The sequence below is a fragment of the Ambystoma mexicanum genome, chromosome 1p (assembly GCF_040938575.1).
Source record: "Ambystoma mexicanum isolate Mex_15411 chromosome 1p, UKY_AmexF1_1, whole genome shotgun sequence".
In the NCBI taxonomy this organism is placed as follows: Eukaryota; Metazoa; Chordata; class Amphibia; order Caudata; family Ambystomatidae; genus Ambystoma; species Ambystoma mexicanum.
The window spans coordinates 1,025,476,124-1,025,498,788 of NC_090921.1; the positions used below are offsets into that span (position 1 = coordinate 1,025,476,124).

Sequence of the window (22,665 nt, forward strand, 5' to 3'; positions counted from 1 at the left end):
ATACGAGCTTCCACTTCAACCGTCGACATTCAAACATCTCTTGCAATTCGTGCAAAATACTACAAATTTGGCTTGTGAGGTTCCCGAATTGAGTAAAAGCACATCAGTTCCCAATTAAAAAAATGACCCCCTCCGCAGTCTCCCGCATGTTAATGACCACCATACTAAGGGGGAAAAGTTGAAAGGCGGCGCCTCACAGGCCATCTCCTCAGAGTATTCAGCTGTGTTGGGCCTTGACAATATTTTAATATCTTGGATGGTGTATAGTGTTCTCCCATTTCCCTTGAGAAATCAAGATTGTCAAGGGGATTCTGCTGTTTTGTCAGTTCATAGCAAGAGATGGGGATCCAAAATACCTCACAGGAAACCAACGAAGATTGGTGTCGGACAGAAAAATAACGTGGCCACAGCCTCAAAGCAAAAGGCATCTATTTTCAGTGATGAAATATAATATAATTATAAATTGTCTGTTATTTTACGTATTTTACTTTCCAAGTATTCAATAAAATGTGCATTTGGCAAAAGTCCTTCGAGCCGGATTTGAACCAGCGACCTAAGGATGCCTGTTTTACCACTACAGTCCTCCGCTCTACCAACTGAGCTATCGAAGGCTTGGCAAATCGTTCTCTAGCAAACTCAATACGAGCTTCCACTTCAACCGTCGACTTGTAAACATCTCTTGCAATTCGTGCAAAATACTACAAATTTGGCTTGTGACGTTCCCGAATTGAGTAAAAGCACATCAGTTCCCAATGAAAAAAAATGACCCCCTCCGCAGTCTCCCGCATGTTACTGACCACCATACTAAGGGGGAAAAGTTGAAAGGCGGCGCCTCACAGGCCATCTCCTCAGAGTATTCAGCCGTGTTGGGCCTTGACAATATTTTAATATCTTGGATGGTGTATACTGTTCTCTCATTTCCCTTGAGAAATCAAGATTGTCAAGGGGATTCTGCTGTTTTGCCAGTTCATAGCAAGAGATGGGGATCTGAATCACCTCACAGGAAACCAATGAAGATTGGTGTTGGACAGAAACATAACGTGGCCACAGCCTCAAAGCAAAAGGCATCTATTTTCAGTGATGAAATATAATATAATTATAAATTGTCTGTTATTTTATTTTCCAAGCATTTTACTTTCCAAGTATTCAATAAAATTTGCATTTGGCAAAAGTCCTTCAATCTGGATTTGAACCAGCGACCTAAGGATGCCTGTTTTACCACTACAGTCCTCTGCTCTACCAACTGAGCTATCGAAGGCTTGGCAAATCAGTCTCTAGCAAGCTCAATACGAGCTTCCACTTCAACCGTCGACATTCAAACATCTCTTGCAATTCGTGCAAAATACTACAAATTTGGCTTGTGAGGTTCCCGAATTGAGTAAAAGCACATCAGTTCCCAATTAAAAAAATGACCCCCTCCGCAGTCTCCCGCATGTTAATGACCACCATACTAAGGGGGAAAAGTTGAAAGGCGGCGCCTCACAGGCCATCTCCTCAGAGTATTCAGCCGTGTTGGGCCTTGACAATATTTTAATATCTTGGATGGTGTATAGTGTTCTCTCATTTCCCTTGAGAAATCAAGATTGTCAAGGGGATTCTGCTGTTTTGCCAGTTCATAGCAAGAGATGGGGATCCAAAACACCTGACAGGAAACCAATGAAGATTCGTGTTGGACAGAAAAATAACGTGGCCACAGCCTCAAAGCAAAAGGCATCTATTTTCAGTGATGAAATATAATATAATTATAAATTGTCTGTTATTTTACTTTCCAAGTATTTTACTTTCCAAGTATTCAATAAAATGTGCATTTGGCAAAAGTCCTTTGAGCCAGATTTGAACCAGCGACCTAAGGATGCCTGTTTTACCACTACAGTCCTCTGCTCTACCAACTAAGCTATCAAAGGCTTGGCAAATCAACTCTAGCAAACTCAATACGAGCTTCCACTTCAACCGTCGACTTGTAAACATCTCTTGCAATTCGTGCAAAATACTACAAATTTGGCTTGTGAGGTTCCCGAATTGAGTAAAAGCACATCAGTTCCCAATTAAAAAAATGACCCCCTCCGCAGTCTCCCGCATGTTACTGACCACCATACTAAGGGGGAAAAGTTGAAAGGCGGCGCCTCACAGGCCATCTCCTCAGAGTATTCAGCCGTGTTGGGCCTTGACAATATTTTAATATCTTGGATGGTGTATACTGTTCTCTCATTTCCCTTGAGAAATCAAGATTGTCAAGGGGATTCTGCTGTTTTGCCAGTTCATAGCAAGAGATGGGGATCCGAATCACCTCACAGGAAACCAATGAAGATTGGTGTTGGACAGAAACATAACGTGGCCACAGCCTCAAAGCAAAAGGCATCTATTTTCAGTGATGAAATATAATATAATTATAAATTGTCTGTTATTTTATTTTCCAAGCATTTTACTTTCCAAGTATTCAATAAAATTTGCATTTGGCAAAAGTCCTTCAATCTGGATTTGAACCAGTGACCTAAGGATGCCTGTTTTACCACTACAGTCCTCTGCTCTACCAACTGAGCTATCGAAGGCTTGGCAAATCAGTCTCTAGCAAGCTCAATACGAGCTTCCACTTCAACCGTCGACATTCAAACATCTCTTGCAATTCGTGCAAAATACTACAAATTTGGCTTGTGAGGTTCCCGAATTGAGTAAAAGCACATCAGTTCCCAATTAAAAAAATGACCCCCTTCGCAGTCTCCCGCCTGTTAATGACCACCATACTAAGGGGGAAAAGTTGAAAGGCGGCGCCTCACAGGCCATCTCCTCAGAGTATTCAGCCGTGTTGGGCCTTGACAATATTTTAATATCTTGGATGGTGTATAGTGTTCTCTCATTTCCCTTGAGAAATCAAGATTGTCAAGGGGATTCTGCTGTTTTGCCAGTTCATAGCAAGAGATGGGGATCCAAAACACCTGACAGGAAACCAATGAAGATTCGTGTTGGACAGAAAAATAACGTGGCCACAGCCTCAAAGCAAAAGGCATCTATTTTCAGTGATGAAATATAATATAATTATAAATTGTCTGTTATTTTACTTTCCAAGTATTTTACTTTCCAGGTATTCAATAAAATGTGCATTTGGCAAAAGTCCTTTGAGCCAGAATTGAACCAGCGACCTAAGGATGCCTGTTTTACCACTACAGTCCTCTGCTCTACCAACTGAGCGATCAAAGGCTTGGCAAATCAACTCTAGCAAACTCAATACGAGCTTCCACTTCAACCGTCGACTTGTAAACATCTCTTGCAATTCGTGCAAAATACTACAAATTTGGCTTGTGAGGTTCCCGAATTGAGTAAAAGCACATCAATTCCCAATTAAAAAAATGACCCCCTCCGCAGTCTCCCGCATGTTACTGACCACCATACTAAGGGGGAAAAGTTGAAAGGCGGCACCTCACAGGCCATCTCCTCAGAGTATTCAGCCGCGTTGGGCCTTGACAATATTTTAATATCTTGGATGGTGTATAGTGTTCTCTCATTTCCCTTGAGAAATCAAGATTGTCAAGGGGATTCTGCTGTTTTGCCAGTTCATAGCAAGAGATGGGGATCCAAAACACCTCACATGAAACCAATGAAGATTCGTGTTGGACAGAAACATAACGTGGCCACAGCCTCAAAGCAAAAGGCATCTATTTTCAGTGATGAAATATAATATAATTATAAATTGTCTGTTATATTACTTTCCAAGTATTTTACTTTCCAAGTATTCAATAAAATTTGCATTTGGCAAAAGTCCTTCGAGCCGGATTTGAACCAGCGACCTAAGGATGCCTGTTGTACCACTACAGTCCTCCGCTCTACCAACTGAGCTTTCGAAGGCTTGGCAAATCATTCTCTAGCAAACTCAATACGAGCTTCCACTTCAACCGTCGACTTGTAAACATCTCTTGCAATTCGTGCAAAATACTACAAATTTGGCTTGTGAGGTTCCCGAATTGAGTAAAAGCACATCAGTTCCCAATTAAAAAAATGACCCCCTCCGCAGTCTCCCGCATGTTACTGACCACCATACTAAGGGGGAAAAGTTGAAAGGCGGCACCTCACAGGCCATCTCCTCAGAGTATTCAGCTGCGTTGGGCCTTGACAATATTTTAATATCTTGGATGGTGTATAGTGTTCTCTCATTTTCCTTGAGAAATCAAGATTGTCAAGGGGATTATGCTGTTTTGCCAGTTCATAGCAAGAGATGGGGATCAAAAAAACACCTCACAGGAAACCAAAGAAGATTGGTGTTGGACAGAAAAATAATGTGGCCACAGCCTCAAAGCAAAAGGCATCTATTTTCAGTGATGAAATATAATATAATTATAAATTGTCTGTTATGTTATTTTCCAAGTATTTTACTTTCCAGGTATTCAATAAAATTTGCATTTGGCAAAAGTCCTTCGAGCCGGATTTGAACCAGCGACCTAAGGATGCCTGTTTTACCACTACAGTCCTATCCTCTACCAACTGAGCTATCTAAGGCTTGACAAACCGTTCTCTAGCAAGCTCAATTCGAGCTTCCACTTCAACCGTCGACATGCAAACATCTCTTGCAATTCGTGCAAAATACTACAAATTTGGCTTGTGACGTTCCCGAATTGAGTAAAAGCACATCAGTTCCCAATGAAAAAAAATGACCCCCTCCGCAGTCTCCCGCATGTTACTGACCACCATACTAAGGGGGAAAAGTTGAAAGGCGGCGCCTCACAGGCCATCTCCTCAGAGTATTCAGCCGTGTTGGGCCTTGACAATATTTTAATATCTTGGATGGTGTATACTGTTCTCTCATTTCCCTTGAGAAATCAAGATTGTCAAGGGGATTCTGCTGTTTTGCCAGTTCATAGCAAGAGATGGGGATCCGAATCACCTCACAGGAAACCAATGAAGATTGGTGTTGGACAGAAACATAACGTGGCCACAGCCTCAAAGCAAAAGGCATCTATTTTCAGTGATGAAATATAATATAATTATAAATTGTCTGTTATTTTATTTTCCAAGCATTTTACTTTCCAAGTATTCAATAAAATTTGCATTTGGCAAAAGTCCTTCAATCTGGATTTGAACCAGTGACCTAAGGATGCCTGTTTTACCACTACAGTCCTCTGCTCTACCAACTGAGCTATCGAAGGCTTGGCAAATCAGTCTCTAGCAAGCTCAATACGAGCTTCCACTTCAACCGTCGACATTCAAACATCTCTTGCAATTCGTGCAAAATACTACAAATTTGGCTTGTGAGGTTCCCGAATTGAGTAAAAGCACATCAGTTCCCAATTAAAAAAATGACCCCCTTCGCAGTCTCCCGTCTGTTAATGACCACCATACTAAGGGGGAAAAGTTGAAAGGCGGCGCCTCACAGGCCATCTCCTCAGAGTATTCAGCCGTGTTGGGCCTTGACAATATTTTAATATCTTGGATGGTGTATAGTGTTCTCTCATTTCCCTTGAGAAATCAAGATTGTCAAGGGGATTCTGCTGTTTTGCCAGTTCATAGCAAGAGATGGGGATCCAAAACACCTGACAGGAAACCAATGAAGATTCGTGTTGGACAGAAAAATAACGTGGCCACAGCCTCAAAGCAAAAGGCATCTATTTTCAGTGATGAAATATAATATAATTATAAATTGTCTGTTATTTTACTTTCCAAGTATTTTACTTTCCAGGTATTCAATAAAATGTGCATTTGGCAAAAGTCCTTTGAGCCAGAATTGAACCAGCGACCTAAGGATGCCTGTTTTACCACTACAGTCCTCTGCTCTACCAACTGAGCGATCAAAGGCTTGGCAAATCAACTCTAGCAAACTCAATACGAGCTTCCACTTCAACCGTCGACTTGTAAACATCTCTTGCAATTCGTGCAAAATACTACAAATTTGGCTTGTGAGGTTCCCGAATTGAGTAAAAGCACATCAATTCCCAATTAAAAAAATGACCCCCTCCGCAGTCTCCCGCATGTTACTGACCACCATACTAAGGGGGAAAAGTTGAAAGGCGGCACCTCACAGGCCATCTCCTCAGAGTATTCAGCCGCGTTGGGCCTTGACAATATTTTAATATCTTGGATGGTGTATAGTGTTCTCTCATTTCCCTTGAGAAATCAAGATTGTCAAGGGGATTCTGCTGTTTTGCCAGTTCATAGCAAGAGATGGGGATCCAAAACACCTCACATGAAACCAATGAAGATTCGTGTTGGACAGAAACATAACGTGGCCACAGCCTCAAAGCAAAAGGCATCTATTTTCAGTGATGAAATATAATATAATTATAAATTGTCTGTTATATTACTTTCCAAGTATTTTACTTTCCAAGTATTCAATAAAATTTGCATTTGGCAAAAGTCCTTCGAGCCGGATTTGAACCAGCGACCTAAGGATGCCTGTTGTACCACTACAGTCCTCCGCTCTACCAACTGAGCTTTCGAAGGCTTGGCAAATCATTCTCTAGCAAACTCAATACGAGCTTCCACTTCAACCGTCGACTTGTAAACATCTCTTGCAATTCGTGCAAAATACTACAAATTTGGCTTGTGAGGTTCCCGAATTGAGTAAAAGCACATCAGTTCCCAATTAAAAAAATGACCCCCTCCGCAGTCTCCCGCATGTTACTGACCACCATACTAAGGGGGAAAAGTTGAAAGGCGGCACCTCACAGGCCATCTCCTCAGAGTATTCAGCTGCGTTGGGCCTTGACAATATTTTAATATCTTGGATGGTGTATAGTGTTCTCTCATTTTCCTTGAGAAATCAAGATTGTCAAGGGGATTATGCTGTTTTGCCAGTTCATAGCAAGAGATGGGGATCAAAAAAACACCTCACAGGAAACCAAAGAAGATTGGTGTTGGACAGAAAAATAATGTGGCCACAGCCTCAAAGCAAAAGGCATCTATTTTCAGTGATGAAATATAATATAATTATAAATTGTCTGTTATGTTATTTTCCAAGTATTTTACTTTCCAGGTATTCAATAAAATTTGCATTTGGCAAAAGTCCTTCGAGCCGGATTTGAACCAGCGACCTAAGGATGCCTGTTTTACCACTACAGTCCTATCCTCTACCAACTGAGCTATCTAAGGCTTGACAAACCGTTCTCTAGCAAGCTCAATTCGAGCTTCCACTTCAACCGTCGACATGCAAACATCTCTTGCAATTCGTGCAAAATACTACAAATTTGGCTTGTGAGGTTCCCGAATTGAGTAAACGCACATCAGTTCCCAATTAAAAAAGTGACCGCCTCTGCAGTCTCCCGCATGTTACTGACCACCATACTAAGGAGGGAAAGTTGAAAGGCGGCGCCTCACAGGCCATCTCCTCAGAGTATTCATCAGTGTTCGGCCTTGACAATATTTTAATATCTTGGATGGTGTATGGTGTTCTCCCATTTCCCTTGAGAAATCAAGATTGTCAAGGGGATTCTGCTGTTTTGTCAGTTCATAGCAAGAGATGGGGATCCAAAACACCTCACAGGAAACCAACGAAGATTGGTGTCGGACAGAAAAATAACGTGGCCACAGCCTCAAAGCAAAAGGCATCTATTTTCAGTGATGAAATATAATATAATTATAAATTGTCTGTTATTTTACTTTCCAAGTATTTTACTTTCCAAGTATTCAATAAAATGTGCATTTGGCAAAAGTCCTTCGAGCCGGATTTGAACCAGCGACCTAAGGATGCCTGTTTTACCACTACAGTCCTCCGCTCTAACAACTGAGCTATCGAAGGCTTGGCAAATCAGTGTCTAGCAAGCTCAATACGAGCTTCCACTTCAACCGTCGACATTCAAACATCTCTTGCAATTCGTGCAAAATACTACAAATTTGACTTGTGCGGTTCCCGAAATGAGTAAAAGCACATCAGTTCCCAATTAAAAAAATGACCCCCTCCGCAGTCTCCCGCATGTTAATGACCACCATACTAAGGGGGAAAAGTTGAAAGGCGGCGCCTCACAGGCCATCTCCTCAGAGTATTCAGCCGTGTTGGGCCTTGACAATATTTTAATATCTTGGATGGTGTATAGTGTTCTCTCATTTCCCTTGAGAAATCAAGATTGTCAAGGGGATTCTGCTGTTTTGCCAGTTCATAGCAAGAGATGGGGATCCAAAACACCTGACAGGAAACCAATGAAGATTCGTGTTGGACAGAAAAATAACGTGGCCACAGCCTCAAAGCAAAAGGCATCTATTTTCAGTGATGAAATATAATATAATTATAAATTGTCTGTTATTTTACTTTCCAAGTATTTTACTTTCCAAGTATTTTACTTTCCAAGTATTCAATAAAATGTGCATTTGGCAAAAGTCCTTTGAGCCAGATTTGAACCAGCGACCTAAGGATGCCTGTTTTACCACTAGAGTCCTCTGCTCTACCAACTGAGCTATCAAAGGCTTGGCAAATCAACTCTAGCAAACTCAATACGAGCTTCCACTTCAACCGTCGACTTGTAAACATCTCTTGCAATTCGTGCAAAATACTACAAATTTGGCTTGTGAGGTTCCCGAATTGAGTAAAAGCACATCAGTTCCCAATTAAAAAAATGACCCCCTCCGCAGTCTCCCGCATGTTAATGACCACCATACTAAGGGGGAAAAGTTGAAAGGCGGCGCCTCACAGGCCATCTCCTCAGAGTATTCAGCTGTGTTGGGCCTTGACAATATTTTAATATCTTGGATGGTGTATAGTGTTCTCCCATTTCCCTTGAGAAATCAAGATTGTCAAGGGGATTCTGCTGTTTTGTCAGTTCATAGCAAGAGATGGGGATCCAAAATACCTCACAGGAAACCAACGAAGATTGGTGTCGGACAGAAAAATAACGTGGCCACAGCCTCAAAGCAAAAGGCATCTATTTTCAGTGATGAAATATAATATAATTATAAATTGTCTGTTATTTTACGTATTTTACTTTCCAAGTATTCAATAAAATGTGCATTTGGCAAAAGTCCTTCGAGCCAGATTTGAACCAGCGACCTAAGGATGCCTGTTTTACCACTACAGTCCTCTGCTCTACCAACTGAGCTATCGAAGGCTTGGCAAATCGTCCTCTAGCAAACTCAATACGAGCTTCCACTTCAACCGTCGACTTGTAAACATCTCTTGCAATTCGTGCAAAATACTACAAATTTGGCTTGTGACGTTCCCGAATTGAGTAAAAGCACATCAGTTCCCAATGAAAAAAAATGACCCCCTCCGCAGTCTCCCGCATGTTACTGACCACCATACTAAGGGGGAAAAGTTGAAAGGCGGCGCCTCACAGGCCATCTCCTCAGAGTATTCAGCCGTGTTGGGCCTTGACAATATTTTAATATCTTGGATGGTGTATACTGTTCTCTCATTTCCCTTGAGAAATCAAGATTGTCAAGGGGATTCTGCTGTTTTGCCAGTTCATAGCAAGAGATGGGGATCTGAATCACCTCACAGGAAACCAATGAAGATTGGTGTTGGACAGAAACATAACGTGGCCACAGCCTCAAAGCAAAAGGCATCTATTTTCAGTGATGAAATATAATATAATTATGAATTGTCTGTTATTTTATTTTCCAAGCATTTTACTTTCCAAGTATTCAATAAAATTTGCATTTGGCAAAAGTCCTTCAATCTGGATTTGAACCAGCGACCTAAGGATGCCTGTTTTACCACTACAGTCCTCTGCTCTACCAACTGAGCTATCGAAGGCTTGGCAAATCAGTCTCTAGCAAGCTCAATACGAGCTTCCACTTCAACCGTCGACATTCAAACATCTCTTGCAATTCGTGCAAAATACTACAAATTTGGCTTGTGAGGTTCCCGAATTGAGTAAAAGCACATCAGTTCCCAATTAAAAAAATGACCCCCTCCGCAGTCTCCCGCATGTTAATGACCACCATACTAAGGGGGAAAAGTTGAAAGGCGGCGCCTCACAGGCCATCTCCTCAGAGTATTCAGCCGTGTTGGGCCTTGACAATATTTTAATATCTTGGATGGTGTATAGTGTTCTCTCATTTCCCTTGAGAAATCAAGATTGTCAAGGGGATTCTGCTGTTTTGCCAGTTCATAGCAAGAGATGGGGATCCAAAACACCTGACAGGAAACCAATGAAGATTCGTGTTGGACAGAAAAATAACGTGGCCACAGCCTCAAAGCAAAAGGCATCTATTTTCAGTGATGAAATATAATATAATTATAAATTGTCTGTTATTTTACTTTCCAAGTATTTTACTTTCCAAATATTCAATAAAATGTGCATTTGGCAAAAGTCCTTTGAGCCAGATTTGAACCAGCGACCTAAGGATGCCTGTTTTACCACTACAGTCCTCTGCTCTACCAACTGAGCTATCAAAGGCTTGGCAAATCAACTCTAGCAAACTCAATACGAGCTTCCACTTCAACCGTCGACTTGTAAACATCTCTTGCAATTCGTGCAAAATACTACAAATTTGGCTTGTGAGGTTCCCGAATTGAGTAAAAGCACATCAGTTCCCAATTAAAAAAATGACCCCCTCCGCAGTCTCCCGCATGTTAATGACCACCATACTAAGGGGGAAAAGTTGAAAGGCGGCGCCTCACAGGCCATCTCCTCAGAGTATTCAGCTGTGTTGGGCCTTGACAATATTTTAATATCTTGGATGGTGTATAGTGTTCTCCCATTTCCCTTGAGAAATCAAGATTGTCAAGGGGATTCTGCTGTTTTGTCAGTTCATAGCAAGAGATGGGGATCCAAAATACCTCACAGGAAACCAACGAAGATTGGTGTCGGACAGAAAAATAACGTGGCCACAGCCTCAAAGCAAAAGGCATCTATTTTCAGTGATGAAATATAATATAATTATAAATTGTCTGTTATTTTATGTATTTTACTTTCCAAGTGTTCAATAAAATGTGCATTTGGCAAAAGTCCTTCGAGCCGGATTTGAACCAGCGACCTAAGGATGCCTGTTTTACCACTACAGTCCTCCGCTCTACCAACTGAGCTATCGAAGGCTTGGCAAATCGTTCTCTAGCAAACTCAACACGAGCTTCCACTTCAACCGTCGACTTGTAAACATCTCTTGCAATTCGTGCAAAATACTACAAATTTGGCTTGTGACGTTCCCGAATTGAGTAAAAGCACATCAGTTTCCCAATTAAAAAAATGAGCGCCTCCGCAGTCTCCCGCATGTTACTGACCACCATACTAAGGGGGAAAAGTTGAAAGGCGGCGCCTCACAGGCCATCTCCTCAGAGTATTCAGCCGTGTTGGGCCTTGACAATATTTTAATATCTTGGATGGTGTATACTGTTCTCTCATTTCCCTTGAGAAATCAAGATTGTCAAGGGGATTCTGCTGTTTTGCCAGTTCATAGCAAGAGATGGGGATCCGAATCACCTCACAGGAAACCAATGAAGATTGGTGTTGGACAGAAACATAACGTGGCCACAGCCTCAAAGCAAAAGGCATCTATTTTCAGTGATGAAATATAATATAATTATAAATTGTCTGTTATTTTATTTTCCAAGCATTTTACTTTCCAAGTATTCAATAAAATTTGCATTTGGCAAAAGTCCTTCAATCTGGATTTGAACCAGTGACCTAAGGATGCCTGTTTTACCACTACAGTCCGCTGCTCTACCAACTGAGCTATCGAAGGCTTGGCAAATCAGTCTCTAGCAAGCTCAATACGAGCTTCCACTTCAACCGTCGACATTCAAACATCTCTTGCAATTCGTGCAAAATACTACAAATTTGGCTTGTGAGGTTCCCGAATTGAGTAAAAGCACATCAGTTCCCAATTAAAAAAATGACCCCCTTCGCAGTCTCCCGCCTGTTAATGACCACCATACTAAGGGGGAAAAGTTGAAAGGCGGCGCCTCACAGGCCATCTCCTCAGAGTATTCAGCCGTGTTGGGCCTTGACAATATTTTAATATCTTGGATGGTGTATAGTGTTCTCTCATTTCCCTTGAGAAATCAAGATTGTCAAGGGGATTCTGCTGTTTTGCCAGTTCATAGCAAGAGATGGGGATCCAAAACACCTGACAGGAAACCAATGAAGATTCGTGTTGGACAGAAAAATAACGTGGCCACAGCCTCAAAGCAAAAGGCATCTATTTTCAGTGATGAAATATAATATAATTATAAATTGTCTGTTATTTTACTTTCCAAGTATTTTACTTTCCAAGTATTCAATAAAATGTGCATTTGGCAAAAGTCCTTTGAGCGAGAATTGAACCAGCGACCTAAGGATGCCTGTTTTACCACTACAGTCCTCTGCTCTACCAACTGAGCGATCAAAGGCTTGGCAAATCAACTCTAGCAAACTCAATACGAGCTTCCACTTCAACCGTCGACTTGTAAACATCTCTTGCAATTCGTGCAAAATACTACAAATTTGGCTTGTGAGGTTCCCGAATTGAGTAAAAGCACATCAATTCCCAATTAAAAAAATGACCCCCTCCGCAGTCTCCCGCATGTTACTGACCACCATACTAAGGGGGAAAAGTTGAAAGGCGGCACCTCACAGGCCATCTCCTCAGAGTATTCAGCCGCGTTGGGCCTTGACAATATTTTAATATCTTGGATGGTGTATAGTGTTCTCTCATTTCCCTTGAGAAATCAAGATTGTCAAGGGGATTCTGCTGTTTTGCCAGTTCATAGCAAGAGATGGGGATCCAAAACACCTCACATGAAACCAATGAAGATTCGTGTTGGACAGAAACATAACGTGGCCACAGCCTCAAAGCAAAAGGCATCTATTTTCAGTGATGAAATATAATATAATTATAAATTGTCTGTTATATTACTTTCCAAGTATTTTACTTTCCAAGTATTCAATAAAATTTGCATTTGGCAAAAGTCCTTCGAGCCGGATTTGAACCAGCGACCTAAGGATGCCTGTTGTACCACTACAGTCCTCCGCTCTACCAACTGAGCTTTCGAAGGCTTGGCAAATCATTCTCTAGCAAACTCAATACGAGCTTCCACTTCAACCGTCGACTTGTAAACATCTCTTGCAATTCGTGCAAAATACTACAAATTTGGCTTGTGAGGTTCCCGAATTGAGTAAAAGCACATCAGTTCACAATTAAAAAAATGACCCCCTCCGCAGTCTCCCGCATGTTAATGACCACCATACTAAGGGGGAAAAGTTGAAAGGCGGCGCCTCACAGGCCATCTCCTCAGAGTATTCAGCCGTGTTGGGCCTTGACAATATTTTAATATCTTGGATGGTGTATAGTGTTCTCTCATTTCCCTTGAGAAATCAAGATTGTCAAGGGGATTCTGCTGTTTTGCCAGTTCATAGCAAGAGATGGGGATCCAAAACACCTGACAGGAAACCAATGAAGATTCGTGTTGGACAGAAAAATAACGTGGCCACAGCCTCAAAGCAAAAGGCATCTATTTTCAGTGATGAAATATAATATAATTATAAATTGTCTGTTTTTTACTTTCCAAGTATTTTACTTTCCAAGTATTCAATAAAATGTGCATTTGGCAAAAGTCCTTTGAGCCAGATTTGAACCAGCGACCTAAGGATGCCTGTTTTACCACTACAGTCCTCTGCTCTACCAACTGAGCTATCAAAGGCTTGGCAAATCAACTCTAGCAAACTCAATACGAGCTTCCACTTCAACCGTCGACTTGTAAACATCTCTTGCAATTCGTGCAAAATACTACAAATTTGGCTTGTGAGGTTCCCGAATTGAGTAAAAGCACATCAGTTCCCAATTAAAAAAATGACCCCCTCCGCAGTCTCCCGCATGTTACTGACCACCATACTAAGGGGGAAAAGTTGAAAGGCGGCACCTCACAGGCCATCTCCTCAGAGTATTCAGCTGCGTTGGGCCTTGACAATATTTTAATATCTTGGATGGTGTATAGTGTTCTCTCATTTTCCTTGAGAAATCAAGATTGTCAAGGGGATTATGCTGTTTTGCCAGTTCATAGCAAGAGATGGGGATCAAAAAAACACCTCACAGGAAACCAAAGAAGATTGGTGTTGGACAGAAAAATAATGTGGCCACAGCCTCAAAGCAAAAGGCATCTATTTTCAGTGATGAAATATAATATAATTATAAATTGTCTGTTATGTTATTTTCCAAGTATTTTACTTTCCAGGTATTCAATAAAATTTGCATTTGGCAAAAGTCCTTCGAGCCGGATTTGAACCAGCGACCTAAGGATGCCTGTTTTACCACTACAGTCCTATCCTCTACCAACTGAGCTATCTAAGGCTTGACAAACCGTTCTCTAGCAAGCTCAATTCGAGCTTCCACTTCAACCGTCGACATGCAAACATCTCTTGCAATTCGTGCAAAATACTACAAATTTGGCTTGTGAGGTTCCCGAATTGAGTAAACGCACATCAGTTCCCAATTAAAAAAGTGACCGCCTCTGCAGTCTCCCGCATGTTACTGACCACCATACTAAGGAGGGAAAGTTGAAAGGCGGCGCCTCACAGGCCATCTCCTCAGAGTATTCATCAGTGTTCGGCCTTGACAATATTTTAATATCTTGGATGGTGTATGGTGTTCTCCCATTTCCCTTGAGAAATCAAGATTGTCAAGGGGATTCTGCTGTTTTGTCAGTTCATAGCAAGAGATGGGGATCCAAAACACCTCACAGGAAACCAACGAAGATTGGTGTCGGACAGAAAAATAACGTGGCCACAGCCTCAAAGCAAAAGGCATCTATTTTCAGTGATGAAATATAATATAATTATAAATTGTCTGTTATTTTACTTTCCAAGTATTTTACTTTCCAAGTATTCAATAAAATGTGCATTTGGCAAAAGTCCTTCGAGCCGGATTTGAACCAGCGACCTAAGGATGCCTGTTTTACCACTACAGTCCTCCGCTCTACCAACTGAGCTATCGAAGGCTTGGCAAATCAGTGTCTAGCAAGCTCAATACGAGCTTCCACTTCAACCGTCGACATTCAAACATCTCTTGCAATTCGTGCAAAATACTACAAATTTGGCTTGTGAGGTTCCCGAATTGAGTAAAAGCACATCAGTTCCCAATTAAAAAAATGACCCCCTCCGCAGTCTCCCGCATGTTAATGACCACCATACTAAGGGGGAAAAGTTGAAAGGCGGCGCCTCACAGGCCATCTCCTCAGAGTATTCAGCCGTGTTGGGCCTTGACAATATTTTAATATCTTGGATGGTGTATAGTGTTCTCTCATTTCTCTTGAGAAATCAAGATTGTCAAGGGGATTCTGCTGTTTTGCCAGTTCATAGCAAGAGATGGGGATCCAAAACACCTGACAGGAAACCAATGAAGATTCGTGTTGGACAGAAAAATAACGTGGCCACAGCCTCAAAGCAAAAGGCATCTATTTTCAGTGATGAAATATAATATAATTATAAATTGTCTGTTATTTTACTTTCCAAGTATTTTACTTTCCAAGTATTCAATAAAATGTGCATTTGGCAAAAGTCCTTTGAGCCAGATTTGAACCAGCGACCTAAGGATGCCTGTTTTACCACTACAGTCCTCTGCTCTACCAACTAAGCTATCAAAGGCTTGGCAAATCAACTCTAGCAAACTCAATACGAGCTTCCACTTCAACCGTCGACTTGTAAACATCTCTTGCAATTCGTGCAAAATACTACAAATTTGGCTTGTGAGGTTCCCGAATTGAGTAAAAGCACATCAGTTCCCAATTAAAAAAATGACCCCCTCCGCAGTCTCCCGCATGTTAATGACCACCATACTAAGGGGGAAAAGTTGAAAGGCGGCGCCTCACAGGCCATCTCCTCAGAGTATTCAGCTGTGTTGGGCCTTGACAATATTTTAATATCTTGGATGGTGTATAGTGTTCTCCCATTTCCCTTGAGAAATCAAGATTGTCAAGGGGATTCTGCTGTTTTGTCAGTTCATAGCAAGAGACGGGGATCCAAAATACCTCACAGGAAACCAACGAAGATTGGTGTCGGACAGAAAAATAACGTGGCCACAGCCTCAAAGCAAAAGGCATCTATTTTCAGTGATGAAATATAATATAATTATAAATTGTCTGTTATTTTATGTATTTTACTTTCCAAGTATTCAATAAAATGTGCATTTGGCAAAAGTCCTTCGAGCCGGATTTGAACCAGCGACCTAAGGATGCCTGTTTTACCACTACAGTCCTCCGCTCTACCAACTGAGCTATCGAAGGCTTGGCAAATCGTTCTCTAGCAAACTCAATACGAGCTTCCACTTCAACCGTCGACTTGTAAACATCTCTTGCAATTCGTGCAAAATACTACAAATTTGGCTTGTGACGTTCCCGAATTGAGTAAAAGCACATCAGTTCCCAATGAAAAAAAATGACCCCCTCCGCAGTCTCCCGCATGTTACTGACCACCATACTAAGGGGGAAAAGTTGAAAGGCGGCGCCTCACAGGCCATCTCCTCAGAGTATTCAGCCGTGTTGGGCCTTGACAATATTTTAATATCTTGGATGGTGTATACTGTTCTCTCATTTCCCTTGAGAAATCAAGATTGTCAAGGGGATTCTGCTGTTTTGCCAGTTCATAGCAAGAGATGGGGATCCGAATCACCTCACAGGAAACCAATGAAGATTGGTGTTGGACAGAAACATAACGTGGCCACAGCCTCAAAGCAAAAGGCATCTATTTTCAGTGATGAAATATAATATAATTATAAATTGTCTGTTATTTTATTTTCCAAGCATTTTACTTTCCAAGTATTCAATAAAATTTGCATTTGGCAAAAGTCCTTCAATCTGGATTTGAACCAGTGACCTAAGGATGCCTGTTTTACCACTACAGTCCTCTGCTCTACCAACTGAGCTATCGAAGGCTTGGCAAATCAGTCTCTAGCAAGCTCAATACGAGCTTCCACTTCAACCGTCGACATTCAAACATCTCTTGCAATTCGTGCAAAATACTACAAATTTGGCTTGTGAGGTTCCCGAATTGAGTAAAAGCACATCAGTTCCCAATTAAAAAAATGACCCCCTTCGCAGTCTCCCGCCTGTTAATGACCACCATACTAAGGGGGAAAAGTTGAAAGGCGGCGCCTCACAGGCCATCTCCTCAGAGTATTCAGCCGTGTTGGGCCTTGACAATATTTTAATATCTTGGATGGTGTATAGTGTTCTCTCGTTTCCCTTGAGAAATCAAGATTGTCAAGGGGATTCTGCTGTTTTGCCAGTTCATAGCAAGAGATGGGGATCCAAAACACCTGACAGGAAACCAATGAAGATTCGTGTTGGACAGAAAAATAACGTGGCCACAGCCTCAAAGCAAAAGGCATCTATTTTCAGTGATGAAATATAATATAATTATAAATTGTCTGTTATTTTACTTTCCAAGTATTTTACTTTCCAAGTATTCAATAAAATGTGCATTTGGCAAAAGTCCTTTGAGCCAGAATTGAACCAGCGACCTAAGGATGCCTGTTTTACCACTACAGTCCTCTGCTCTACCAACTGAGCGATCAAAGGCTTGGCAAATCAACTCTAGCAAACTCAATACGAGCTTCCACTTCAACCGTCGACTTGTAAACATCTCTTGCAATTCGTGCAAAATACTACAAATTTGGCTTGTGAGGTTCCCGAATTGAGTAAAAGCACATCAATTCCCAATTAAAAAAATGACCCCCTCCGCAGTCTCCCGCATGTTACTGACCACCATACTAAGGGGGAAAAGTTGAAAGGCGGCACCTCACAGGCCATCTCCTCAGAGTATTCAGCCGCGTTGGGCCTTGACAATATTTTAATATCTTGGATGGTGTATAGTGTTCTCTCATTTCCCTTGAGAAATCAAGATTGTCAAGGGGATTCTGCTGTTTTGCCAGTTCATAGCAAGAGATGGGGATCCAAAACACCTCACATGAAACCAATGAAGATTCGTGTTGGACAGAAACATAACGTGGCCACAGCCTCAAAGCAAAAGGCATCTATTTTCAGTGATGAAATATAATATAATTATAAATTGTCTGTTATATTACTTTCCAAGTATTTTACTTTCCAAGTATTCAATAAAATTTGCATTTGGCAAAAGTCCTTCGAGCCGGATTTGAACCAGCGACCTAAGGATGCCTGTTGTACCACTACAGTCCTCCGCTCTACCAACTGAGCTTTCGAAGGCTTGGCAAATCATTCTCTAGCAAACTCAATACGAGCTTCCACTTCAACCGTCGACTTGTAAACATCTCTTGCAATTCGTGCAAAATACTACAAATTTGGCTTGTGAGGTTCCCGAATTGAGTAAAAGCACATCAGTTCCCAATTAAAAAAATGACCCCCTCCGCAGTCTCCCGCATGTTACTGACCACCATACTAAGGGGGAAAAGTTGAAAGGCGGCACCTCACAGGCCATCTCCTCAGAGTATTCAGCTGCGTTGGGCCTTGACAATATTTTAATATCTTGGATGGTGTATAGTGTTCTCTCATTTTCCTTGAGAAATCAAGATTGTCAAGGGGATTATGCTGTTTTGCCAGTTCATAGCAAGAGATGGGGATCAAAAAAACACCTCACAGGAAACCAAAGAAGATTGGTGTTGGACAGAAAAATAATGTGGCCACAGCCTCAAAGCAAAAGGCATCTATTTTCAGTGATGAAATATAATATAATTATAAATTGTCTGTTATGTTATTTTCCAAGTATTTTACTTTCCAGGTATTCAATAAAATTTGCATTTGGCAAAAGTCCTTCGAGCCGGATTTGAACCAGCGACCTAAGGATGCCTGTTTTACCACTACAGTCCTATCCTCTACCAACTGAGCTATCTAAGGCTTGACAAACCATTCTCTAGCAAGCTCAATTCGAGCTTCCACTTCAACCGTCGACATGCAAACATCTCTTGCAATTCGTGCAAAATACTACAAATTTGGCTTGTGAGGTTCCCGAATTGAGTAAACGCACATCAGTTCCCAATTAAAAAAGTGACCGCCTCTGCAGTCTCCCGCATGTTACTGACCACCATACTAAGGAGGGAAAGTTGAAAGGCGGCGCCTCACAGGCCATCTCCTCAGAGTATTCATCAGTGTTCGGCCTTGACAATATTTTAATATCTTGGATGGTGTATGGTGTTCTCCCATTTCCCTTGAGAAATCAAGATTGTCAAGGGGATTCTGCTGTTTTGTCAGTTCATAGCAAGAGATGGGGATCCAAAACACCTCACAGGAAACCAACGAAGATTGGTGTCGGACAGAAAAATAACGTGGCCACAGCCTCAAAGCAAAAGGCATCTATTTTCAGTGATGAAATATAATATAATTATAAATTGTCTGTTATTTTACTTTCCAAGTATTTTACTTTCCAAGTATTCAATAAAATGTGCATTTGGCAAAAGTCCTTCGAGCCGGATTTGAACCAGCGACCTAAGGATGCCTGTTTTACCACTACAGTCCTCCGCTCTACCAACTGAGCTATCGAAGGCTTGGCAAATCAGTGTCTAGCAAGCTCAATACGAGCTTCCACTTCAACCGTCGACATTCAAACATCTCTTGCAATTCGTGCAAAATACTACAAATTTGGCTTGTGAGGTTCCCGAATTGAGTAAAAGCACATCAGTTCACAATTAAAAAAATGACCCCCTCCGCAGTCTCCCGCATGTTACTGACCACCATACAAAGGAGGAAAAGTTGAAAGGCAGCGCCTCACAGGCCATCTCCTCAGAGTATTCATCAGTGTTCGGCCTTGACAATATTTTAATATCTTGGATGGTGTATAGAGTTCTCCCATTTCCCTTGAGAAATCAAGATTGTCAAGGGGATTCTGCTGTTTTGTCAGTTCATAGCAAGAGATGGGGATCCAAAATACCTCACAGGAAACCAACGAAGATTGGTGTCGGACAGAAAAATAACGTGGCCACAGCCTCAAAGCAAAAGGCATCTATTTTCAGTGATGAAATATAATATAATTATAAATTGTCTGTTATTTTACTTTCCAAGTATTTTACATTCCAAGTATTCAATAAAATGTGCATTTGGCAAAGGTCCTTCGAGCCGGATTTGAACCAGCGACCTAAGGATGCCTGCTTTACCACTACAGTCCTCCGCTCTACCAACTGAGCTATCGAAGGCTTGGCAAATTGTTCTCTAGCAAACTCAATACGAGCTTCCACTTCAACCGTCGACTTGTAAACATCTCTTGCAATTCGTGCAAAATATTACAAATTTGGCTTGTGACGTTCCCGAATTGAGTAAAAGCACATCAGTTCCCAATTAAAAAAAAGACCCCCTCCGCAGTCTCCCGCATGTTACTGACCACCATACTAAGGGGGAAAAGTTGAAAGGCAGCGCCTCACAGGCCATCTCCTCAGAGTATTCAGCCGTGTTGGGCCTTGACAATATTTTAATATCTTGGATGGTGTATACTGTTCTCTCATTTCCCTTGAGAAATCAAGATTGTCAAGGGGATTCTGCTGTTTTGCCAGTTCATAGCAAGAGATGGGGATCCGAAACACCTCACAGGAAACCAATGAAGATTGGTGTTGGACAGAAACATAACCTGGCCACAGCCTCAAAGCAAAAGGCATCTATTTTCAGTGATGAAATATAATATAATTATAAATTGTCTGTTATTTTATTTTCCAAGTATTTTACTTTCCAAGTATTCAATAAAATTTGCATTTGGCAAAAGTCCTTCGAGCCGGATTTGAACCAGCGACCTAAGGATGCCTGTTTTACCACTACAGTCCTCCGCTCTACCAACTGAGCTTTTGAAGGCTTGGCAAATCATTCTCTAGCAAACTCAATACGAGCTTCCACTTCAACCGTCGACTTGTAAACATCTCTTGCAATTCGTGCAAAATACTACAAATTTGGCTTGTGAGGTTCCCGAATTGAGTAAAAGCACATCAGTTCCCAATTAAAAAAATGACCCCCTCCGCAGTCTCCCGCATGTTAATGACCACCATACTAAGGGGGAAAAGTTGAAAGGCGGCGCCTCACAGGCCATCTCCTCAGAGTATTCAGCCGTGTTGGGCCTTGACAATATTTTAATATCTTGGATGGTGTATATTGTTCTCTCATTTCCCTTGAGAAATCAAGATTGTCAAGGGGATTCTGCTGTTTTGCCAGTTCATAGCAAGAGATGGTGATCCAAAACACCTGACAGGAAACCAATGAAGATTCGTGTTGGACAGAAAAATAACGTGGCCACAGCCTCAAAGCAAAAGGCATCTATTTTCAGTGATGAAATATAATATAATTATAAATTGTCTGTTATTTTACTTTCCAAGTATTTTACTTTCCAAGTATTCAATAAAATGTGCATTTGGCAAAAGTCCTTTAAGCCGGATTTGAACCAGCGACCTAAGGATGCCTGTTTTACCACTACAGTCCTCCGCTCTACCAACTGAGCTATCAAAGGCTTGGCAAATCAGTCTCTAGCAAGCTCAATACGAGCTTCCACTTCAACCGTCGACATTCAAACATCTCTTGCAATTCGTGCAAAATACTACAAATTTGGCTTGTGAGGTTCCCGAATTGAGTAAAAGCACATCAATTCACAATTAAAAAAATGACCCCCTCCGCAGTCTCCCGCATGTTACTGACCACCATACTAAGGAGGAAAAGTTGAAAGGCGGCGCCTCACAGGCCATCTCCTCAGAGTATTCATCAGTGTTCGGCCTTGACAATATTTTAATATCTTGGATGGTGTATAGTGTTCTCCCATTTCCCTTGATAAATCAAGATTGTCAAGGGGATTCTGCTGTTTTGTCAGTTCATAGCAAGAGATGGGGATCCAAAACACCTCACAGGAAACCAACGAAGATTGGTGTCGGACAGAAACATAACGTGGCCACAGCCTCAAAGCAAAAGGCATCTATTTTCAGTGATGAAATATAATATAATTATAAATTGTCTGTTATTTTATTTTCCAAGCATTTTACTTTCCAAGTATTCAATAAAATTTGCATTTGGCAAAAGTCCTTCAATCTGGATCTGAACCAGCGACCTAAGGATGCCTGTTTTACCACTACAGTCCTCTTCTCTACCAACTGAGCTATCGAAGGCTTGGCAAATCAGTCTCTAGCAAGCTCAATACGAGCTTCCACTTCAACCGTCGACATTCAAACATCTCTTGCAATTCGTGCAAAATACTGCAAATTTGGCTTGTGAGGTTCCCGAATTGAGTAAAAGCACATCAGTTCCCAATTAAAAAAATGACCCCCTCCACAGTCTCCCGCATGTTACTGACCACCATACTAAGGGGGAAAAGTTGAAAGGCGCGCCTCACAGGCCATCTCCTCAGAGTATTCAGCCGTGTTGGGCCTTGACAATATTTTAATATCTTGGATGGTGTATATTGTTCTCTCATTTCCCTTGAGAAATCAAGATTGTCAAGGGGATTCTGCTGTTTTGCCAGTTCATAGCAAGAGATGGTGATCCAAAACACCTGACAGGAAACCAATGAAGATTCGTGTTGGACAGAAAAATAACGTGGCCACAGCCTCAAAGCAAAAGGCATCTATTTTCAGTGATGAAATATAATATAATTATAAATTGTCTGTTATTTTACTTTCCAAGTATTTTACTTTCCAAGTATTCAATAAAATGTGCATTTGGCAAAAGTCCTTTAAGCCGGATTTGAACCAGCGACCTAAGGATGCCTGTTTTACCACTACAGTCCTCCGCTCTACCAACTGAGCTATCAAAGGCTTGGCAAATCAGTCTCTAGCAAGCTCAATACGAGCTTCCACTTCAACCGTCGACATTCAAACATCTCTTGCAATTCGTGCAAAATACTACAA

The 22,665-nt window shown here is 41.4% G+C and overlaps 8 non-coding genes across 8 annotated transcripts; all 8 read right to left on the minus strand.

Annotated features, from left to right (window-relative positions):
* Positions 1 to 525: 525 nt before the first annotated feature.
* TRNAY-GUA (transfer RNA tyrosine (anticodon GUA)) lies at positions 526 to 611 on the minus strand. The gene is given in 2 exon segments: positions 526 to 561; positions 575 to 611. It is a non-coding gene; the product is annotated as a tRNA-Tyr (tRNA).
* Positions 612 to 10,865: 10,254 nt separating this feature from the next.
* TRNAY-GUA (transfer RNA tyrosine (anticodon GUA)) lies at positions 10,866 to 10,951 on the minus strand. The gene is given in 2 exon segments: positions 10,866 to 10,901; positions 10,915 to 10,951. It is a non-coding gene; the product is annotated as a tRNA-Tyr (tRNA).
* Positions 10,952 to 14,741: 3,790 nt separating this feature from the next.
* TRNAY-GUA (transfer RNA tyrosine (anticodon GUA)) lies at positions 14,742 to 14,827 on the minus strand. The gene is given in 2 exon segments: positions 14,742 to 14,777; positions 14,791 to 14,827. It is a non-coding gene; the product is annotated as a tRNA-Tyr (tRNA).
* A 1,198-nt stretch (positions 14,828 to 16,025) lies between these two features.
* TRNAY-GUA (transfer RNA tyrosine (anticodon GUA)) lies at positions 16,026 to 16,111 on the minus strand. The gene is given in 2 exon segments: positions 16,026 to 16,061; positions 16,075 to 16,111. It is a non-coding gene; the product is annotated as a tRNA-Tyr (tRNA).
* Positions 16,112 to 19,257: 3,146 nt separating this feature from the next.
* On the minus strand, positions 19,258 to 19,343 carry TRNAY-GUA (transfer RNA tyrosine (anticodon GUA)). The gene is given in 2 exon segments: positions 19,258 to 19,293; positions 19,307 to 19,343. It is a non-coding gene; the product is annotated as a tRNA-Tyr (tRNA).
* A 560-nt stretch (positions 19,344 to 19,903) lies between these two features.
* Positions 19,904 to 19,989, minus strand: TRNAY-GUA (transfer RNA tyrosine (anticodon GUA)). The gene is given in 2 exon segments: positions 19,904 to 19,939; positions 19,953 to 19,989. It is a non-coding gene; the product is annotated as a tRNA-Tyr (tRNA).
* A 1,206-nt stretch (positions 19,990 to 21,195) lies between these two features.
* Positions 21,196 to 21,281, minus strand: TRNAY-GUA (transfer RNA tyrosine (anticodon GUA)). Its single transcript is given in 2 exon segments — positions 21,196 to 21,231; positions 21,245 to 21,281. It is a non-coding gene; the product is annotated as a tRNA-Tyr (tRNA).
* A 1,205-nt stretch (positions 21,282 to 22,486) lies between these two features.
* Positions 22,487 to 22,572, minus strand: TRNAY-GUA (transfer RNA tyrosine (anticodon GUA)). Its single transcript is given in 2 exon segments — positions 22,487 to 22,522; positions 22,536 to 22,572. It is a non-coding gene; the product is annotated as a tRNA-Tyr (tRNA).
* Between the last annotated feature and the right edge of the window lie 93 nt (positions 22,573 to 22,665).